The sequence below is a fragment of the Ambystoma mexicanum genome, chromosome 9 (assembly GCF_040938575.1).
Source record: "Ambystoma mexicanum isolate Mex_15411 chromosome 9, UKY_AmexF1_1, whole genome shotgun sequence".
NCBI classification, from domain to species: Eukaryota; Metazoa; Chordata; class Amphibia; order Caudata; family Ambystomatidae; genus Ambystoma; species Ambystoma mexicanum.
In genome coordinates this window covers 1,262,472,876-1,262,480,983 of record NC_090931.1, presented here as the reverse complement: position 1 = coordinate 1,262,480,983, position 8,108 = coordinate 1,262,472,876, and the positions used below count along the sequence as shown (strand labels likewise).

Here is an 8,108-nt window from a genome sequence, read left to right as displayed (position 1 = left end):
ATCCTCTAAATCTACCCTAGACGGTCCTGGCATTGGTTCGTAGGTCGGGAAGAATTCTTCTATGTCCTCCCATGCTACTACTGGATTCAGTTCCATTAACTCTTTCTCAATGCAATCAATGTTGCATGCCCTTTGCCTTCTCTTTTGTTCCATTTCCTCATCAAACTCTCTTTGTTTCTTTGCTTCCTCCCTGACCCTTTCCTCTTCCTGTCTTTTTACCTCTCTTCTCTCGTTTGCCCTACGCACTTCTTCATCTCTGTGTCTTTACATTCTTTTATCTCTTCATTTCTGTTCCTCCTCTTCTTGTCTTCTCTTTTCTAGCTTATGTTGTTCTTTGATTGTTCTTTGCCTGTGATCATATTATCTCTGTTCTTCTGCTCTCTCATGCTTTTTCAACTGTTCATCTTGATACAGTTGTTCTCGTCTTTGTCTACTTTTTCTTTTAGCTTCATCTTCCTTCAATCATTTCTCTTGTTCTTTGTCTTTCTTGTCTTGCTCATCCTGATCTTCCTTTTGTCTTACTTTCTCAATGCTCTTTCCATCAAGTTTGAGCAGTATCTGACCTCCCATCCATTCGTTCTGTATGAGCGCTATGTCGTCAGCTTTATCTTTTTCTCCTTTCCATCTTTTTATCTCTCTCTCTCTTTATATCTTGAGACATACCTGGTCAATCACTTCTCTCCTTGTCCCGTGGCACTTTAGGGATCACATCTCTTTCTAGAGTCTTTTCTGGACCCTCGTCGCTGCTATGTGAAGGTGACTTATTTGTCGGGTTGCTATACCCTGTCACTAGCCTTAAGCTCTCTATCGACATTTGCTTCAGCCGTGGTAGGGGCAGCAGAAGGCTCAACACCCCCCTCTTTACACTGGTTAAGCATCCAGTCTTCGGGAGGCGGGTCTTCCCAGTCCTCCTGGTACATCTTCCAAAGCTCTAAGCTGGCTAACCTTTTCTAACTTTTTTCCTGTGTATACTGCATGCAAATATGTCGTCATGTGTTGCAAAACTGCTTTAGACAGTGATCCCCCTTGTGGCCATGGCATGAACATTTTATCTGCGGTGCCCTTAACCCATTCTGCAATGTACTGCTTGAGCCTGGGTGTGTGCTTTGGCAGCTGTCTGCACAAGTGTATAAGTAGATTAATATCCTCTATCAACAATCACTGTCACTACTTACCATTTTTTTACACAAATAAATGGTTTCTAGAAAAATAGTACAAGTATGAGCGTGGACCAATCGTCGCAGCTCCAAGCCTCTATGTCACTTTACTTCAATCTACTTATTCAATGAATATCATCGGTCAACTAATAAATAAATAATTACATTTCAACTCTCAATATTCTCTACCTTAGTCTATTTCTTCTTTACTTTTTCAGTACTTCATTTCTTTTACCACATACATCATATATAATATACAGACAGACAAACTAACAAACTGGCCAGCCCACATAAATCTCTGTCAATGCTCCTTGTGACTTTATTGCTGCCCCTAATAATGACTCAGGTCGGAGTATGAACTGTCCTCTTTAATGATCCTTAATTGGTTGTAACCTAGTTACGTCCACTTGGACTTTAGGACAAGTTCCTTCTAAACGTCCTTGATGTAGGATTCCAGGTTTATCATATAGATCGCTCCTCGTCTATATACCTTAAACTATGATGCTCTTCATCTTAAACTATGACACTCTTCATCTTAAACCATGATGCTCTTCATCTTAAACCAAAAATAAAATACCACAACCAACCCTCCGTTACTCGTTCCCCGTTATCACTCTTCCCCACTTAGTGCTCATTCAGTTTGCCCCCTCACTCAGCCCTACTCACCATTCGCTTTTCTGACTTCTGACCCTTGGGATCACCTCCTCCTCAACCAGCCTCTTCAGCCTTCGATCCGCTTAGCTTCCTGTAGAAGTTGGGAGGGGATTTTGCTTGAAAACGAGGTACCTGTTCAACCTGTACTTGCAAGGTTTTTTAACTAATGGCCGCTATCCACAGGGAGCTTCACGTTCCTCCAGCTAAATGGCAGAGGACATCAAATATTTCTGGGACCCCAAAGCTTACTAAGTCAATGGATTTTTAACCATACTCTCTCTGCTATCACGTGAGCTTGTGTGCCCAACACAAGCTCTTTAAGACGAGGTAACAATACTTTGAGATAGATGGGGATGCAGAATATACTCAAACATCAATAATCCAACTGACTCAGGAAGTTGGCAAAGTGCGTCTGTTTTTATATCAATTATCTAAAACAGGGAGTATAACGAACATCAACGAACACGCTCAATCTTCTCATGCAATGCATTTCATAAAAAACACAACATTTATAGTAAAAACCTGTCATCATTGATGTCAATCCATGTTGCAAACTACAAAAACCTACTTGGGAAAGGCTTACAGTGAACCTCTAGGAATACGTTCCATACTTGTCAGGGAAGGTGATTGGGTCTCATTATCTGGTGGGGCAACTAAGCTCTCCTCTAGTGCAGGTCACTACAAACGTCATCAAATACACGACGTCCCATTGGTTATACAATCTATAGGGCTCTTAAGTATGTGGCTCTTCATAATTGGTTGGCACCCTTGTAGTCCTCTGTAATATTCCCCCTACGCAAGCAGCACCCAGGCTAACATCCAGGTGCTGGTGGGCTGGTCATAACCATAGCCTCCCACCAATTAGCCTGTCATCCATCATCACTCTTGCCGTCTGCCAGGCAATTATCCTTTGACCATTGGTCTTGGAAATGTTCTTCGTGCCTGAGAATAAAAGGCAGTATAGGCATACTCTGTCTCTTGGTTTCAATCCAGCTCATCCCAATATCTAGTTTTATCCAACCACATGATTGAAGACCATGTTTCAGAGTCTTTCTGCATTTAAAACACTATTAAATGATGAACCTCTGACGTCTTCGATGGTCTCACTCCTCATTTCAAACAGGAGTTTGTTCTTTTCACACGTTCTGTAACTACTGCATGACCATTAAGATTCAGGGTGGCCTTGACTTCCTGGTGCTAGGAAAACCAAGCTTTTCTTCGATTCACCTCTGAATGTCGATTGCTTTTCCAACTGCAACACACTGAAAGCCTTTCTTTTCACTGGAACTAGCTCTGCTAAAAATGCATTGTGGAATCATCCATAGTCCATACACTCCTATGCATATACGCTGGCGCATCACCGCAATCTATTCACTAAATAGCCAGCCTTTGAGAATATTCCTCTACTTGCCTTACTGCATCTGTACACTTGTAAAATGACTTGATATCTTCTTCATTATTTCTGTAGCATGAGCATCTTCATCTCGAGCCTGAAATGTTGCTCATCATGAACACCTCCTCCTTTGTTTCTATAGAATGTCTATATTCTTCAGCCTCTTCTTCTGAGTGCGTCAGCTCTGCTTTTCATGAAGTCACCAGGCTTCTTCCTTGCTTGTTTTTCCCACATCCTCCAGGATTTCATTCAAATGTCCATCATATTGTCGGGAGTGCATGTATGGCTTCCTCAATGGGAATCTTACTTCCAAGATTCTTTTCGGTATAGGTACTGTCACTGGTACTGCATGTATCTCACACTCTGGCTCCCAACATATAGGTAGCATGGTGGAGGAGCTTTGGGTGGGGGTTCTTGGCTCCACCTCTATACACTGCTACTGTGCAATTTTGCATCAATGCAGAGACATTTCATTACATTGCAAATAGGATGAGCAGACGGACATCAGAGATGCCACCTTTTCCGGCCCCATTTCTGAAAATGAACACACAAAAAATGAAGATGTGTCTCTTTATATTTTCTATATTGCTTTGTTTTCTCACTAAGGTTTGCCATTGTAATAGTGGAAGCCATTGAAAAATAAAAAAGCAACATCTAATAACAAAAAAATCATCAATGTATCAAGCAAAATACATTTTAAAAAAATCAATAAAGATTTACTCCAGTTTAAAAATGTAAACAAATATTAATGTTTAAAGCAGCATGCACAACAATAAGCTCTTAAAATATTTGGCATCTCTCTCCACAACATAAACAGTTCCAAATGCTTTCTATAAAATATATGAACTATAATAGAGCTTTCATCAGGAAGCGCACATTATACAACACTAAGAAACTAAATGACACCTGGACCCCTTTAATATGTAATGTTCAGAGTTCTGGCAGAAAGCAAACGATCTCTCGAGGCACACCTAACAATTAGCTGAGTATTAAATATCCTGCTGATAAATATCATGATATTGCCATGCCATCTGAGAGTGCTTCCAGTACGACATAAATGATCCCTCTTACCACCACTTGGGTTTCTTTGTTCCAATGTTTCATTTATCTGACTGGGGTATTGTTAACCCCTCTGTCCATATGCGTCTCATGGTTCTCGGAAATTTCTGTAAGCCGCTTAGCTGATTACAACATTAGTGATGTCATTAAGTGACATCAGGTCGCCATTGCCATCCTTGCCTGTTAGGTTGTGATCAATGTGACCCCAAATTGGACAGGGGTCGCAAACTAACAGGCAGCGAGTAGTGACCCCTAAATGACGTCCATGGAGTAGTCTACAAAGGGCAATGTAAGGGGTAGGGCGGCAGTTACAGTACTGCACTAAACTGGGGTGTTTCAATGAATATAGTATGACATGGAAATGTTGACTGCTGTGCTTGCTTGGTCTCTGTTGCTCCCTGTGGTCTGAGCCTGCGATGAGCACTGTGGCAGACGGGTGCATCACTTTCAGGTGACAGATTCTGCCTCCACCTAAAGATTTCAGAGTATGAAGTTACAAGCTTGTAAGCAGCGCTGAAGGGAGCTGAGCATACTGCAGAACAACGGGTGCTTTCAGAAGAGTGCACTTCATGCAGCAAAGCGAGAATTCCACTCACTGACGACGTGCGAGTGCCACACACTGGGGCACACTGCAGCATTCATGGATGACTTTCATGTATGCTCAATACCTGAAGGCTGGGTAAAAAAGTGCATGCGAACAACCAGCAGATGCAATTAGAGAGTGGCTGCAGGGGTCAATGCGCACACGTGTCGACTCCCCAAGTCCTGGTTTATTGGACGGTTACTCACAACTCAGGGATTTTGTTTCCACCCCCAATGAAGGTGTCGCACAACAAAGTGCTTATCAGATTCAAATTTGGTTAGGCTTACAACCTGTATAACACCGTTCAGCAGATACCCTCTCTATCTCCAATAAGCTAGGAACCAGGTCGGTGTATAGAAATAATAGTGTATATTTATTTAAATATCTACAATGAATGATAAACAAATCACCAGAACACCAGCCACCAACTCCGTGGTACGCACAATAAACACAAAAGCAAATTACTTGCATCAATTGACTGACATGCATTTCTTAATAGACGTTCAGTTAACACAACAAAGACACATTGAATTTGAAGATTTGAAATCAAAACACGCATAGGATTTCTTTGCACATTAACAGATAGGACATTTTAAAAACACACAGTAATTGCTTGGGATATCACAATGCTCTTCTCTTCCAGCAACCCCTTTACCCACAGGCATCAGTTATATATGACCCCTTTGGTTGGAAGGCAAGATACAGGGAGGGGTAACATAATGGGAAATTCATTCAATGGGAAAATCGTTTGGGGAACACACATTAAAATGAAATGCAGGGTTTGGGCAATTGGGAATGAATGAGAACATTAGTTTGGGGACAATCAATTTTCACAGGGAAGGCAGGGTGTTGGGAGTTTTGTTTTGGGGACACTAGCACATCAACATAAACAGCAGGGTTACCCAATTACTTTAAAGACTAGACATTAAAGACTAAAGTAATTTACTGTGCACTGGGATAATCTACCCCATGATAGCTGACCCTATGGGAATTCATTACATTATATTTTTAGTTAAATAAGCTAGGGATATATGATGCTTTTAGTCCCCTTTTGCCCAACTGATAGAAGAGCACCCACTAATGAAAAGGAATGGTTTAAAACAGATAGCTTCCCCGCACAATTCCAATGAAAATGGATATGGTGTTTTTTTTTCTAAGGGAATTAATTAAATTATATATTTAGTCAAATATGGCCAGGGTCTACACAGTTGTGTGCCCGCACCCACTACTGGAAAAAGATGAAGGCATGTAGCACCCCACACAATTGATAGCTTTGCGATATATCTACTTACATGGGAGATCTCTGTTCTTAGCTCAGGAGGCCAGCCAGATTAGAGACTCTCTTTCAGGAATAGGTAGGCAGCTCACACCTCTGGTCTCTATTTACAGCAAGGTCCCTCCCGCCAGATTGTAGGCCTCTCTCTCTGATCGGGCTCCCAGCTTCCAGGGAAACGTCCACAGCAAGTGCCCCAGGGTCTCCTGACTATCTGCTCTCCTGTCAACCTTCCGTTTGGCAGCTCTCTGTTGTTGTTAGTCTGCTCTCCTCATTTTGTCCTTGTGTTCCCATTTAGATTGAAAACTGATATGGTACAGTGCTGATGACACTTACATATTATGAATATTCCCATGCTATGAATTGGACATCTCTCTTTCTGCCCCTCCCACCAGTCCGCCCACTACCAGCTGATAGGGAAAGGAGTTTAGAGGTCTGTATTATGGATAATGGGAGAGGAGAAAAATGCATCATTTCAAAATGACATGTTTTTAGATTTTGTTCTTTTTCTCACAATCTAACTACATGGCAACTACCTCCACTTTTCAGATAACGGTATAAACATATATATTTATAATTCTATATTTTATGGCAAATTGGCGAATACTAATTTTATTTCGGCACAACCTTCCTGGGAGAAGCTATTGTTTTTCGTGGTTGTTGCTGAACTGAAATAGTTACAAATATGACACTACACAATCCAAGCATCAATTTGGCATTCTATCATTTCACTGACTTTCGAGTTCCTCTAAATTATGAGAAGGCCAGCAGCATGATTTCCTTCATAGCTCAAATTCTATCCATCACATAAGGTTAAACCGACAGCCATTGTGCGATCTTTAGAATGAGTCCTGGATGAGCTTATTACAACGCGCAGTTCTTCTGTTATTAAGGGACATGTTGCCTATGTTATTTGGATTGCAAGACATTAACATAGAAGTCTCAGTTTCACATTTCAGAAAATCCAGACAGTTTCTTTTTTCACAAGTCAAATGGCTTGAACAGCTGTTTATCAGTAATGTATGTTCCTACACAGTATTTAAGGTCCATTAGTGGCTCCGAGAGGCACTTTATTGGGGTCAAGCTAGTCAAAGAGGTCAATTCTGTTGACTGGCTTATCTGACCCTCCCACAATTTTCATCTAACTCTTTGTATTTATTTGTATTTTCACCTGAAAACCAGACCTGCTTTTCCTGGTGGGCCCAGCCTGAAGGTCTTCAGGTCAAAGTTTCAGAGGCACAGACCTTACAGTTCAGTGGGGAAAACAAGCTACATACATAATTCTAACAGAATGGTATTTTAAAATGAAAAGATGTGTTTACCATGTAACATTTTGTATTGCATCTGGGTCTACTGTCCAGGAATGAAATCTTTCTTGCATACAATAATTAAAAAGATCTGAGTCTCACTTTCAGTATTATTCATGCATAGGCCACAGTTATCATAGGAAACTAGCGTTCACCTCTACAACAAGTAGGCCTCTCCTTTTAAAGTATGTAATTTTGAATGTTGAACAATAAGTGTTTTAATTGTAACAAATGCAAAGTGCTTGGCTTCACTTTAGATTTCTGGATTACAGTCTTGTGCTTCATCGAATCAATGTGACATGCTGCTTTCTGTGTCCTTGAATGAAATGGTAGCTTTTCATATTTTATGAAAACAGCATTTTCAACCACAACTGTCTTTTGCAATGTATTGGGCACATCCAGCAATTTTCAGTTCTCAGGCACATTTTCCTCTACTTGAGACCCTATCCATTTTGGGAAAGGTGAAGTAGGCCCACTTGTGTTCCTTCAATAGGCCTTATGTCGGAAATCAATGTTTGAACTGGCTTGCATATTCCAATGGGTATCAACATTAGCCAGCTTCATTCTCACAATAGAGCCTTGTATGGCCTCTCAGTCTTACTCTGGGGCTTACACCCCACACCATGTATGCTACACTACTAGATGCAAATAGATGCACATTCCTTTTCTGTCTGTGGAACAG

At 41.0% G+C, this 8,108-nt stretch overlaps 1 long non-coding RNA gene across 1 annotated transcript in view; it reads right to left on the bottom strand.

Annotated features, from left to right (window-relative positions):
• Positions 1–2,038: 2,038 nt before the first annotated feature.
• The window catches only part of LOC138489041 (uncharacterized), a 262,875-nt gene continuing 256,805 nt past the window's right edge, over positions 2,039–8,108 (bottom strand). The window contains exon 3 of the long non-coding RNA XR_011274746.1: positions 2,039–3,738. This is a non-coding gene — a long non-coding RNA (uncharacterized lncRNA). The remainder of the gene's footprint in view (positions 3,739–8,108) is intronic.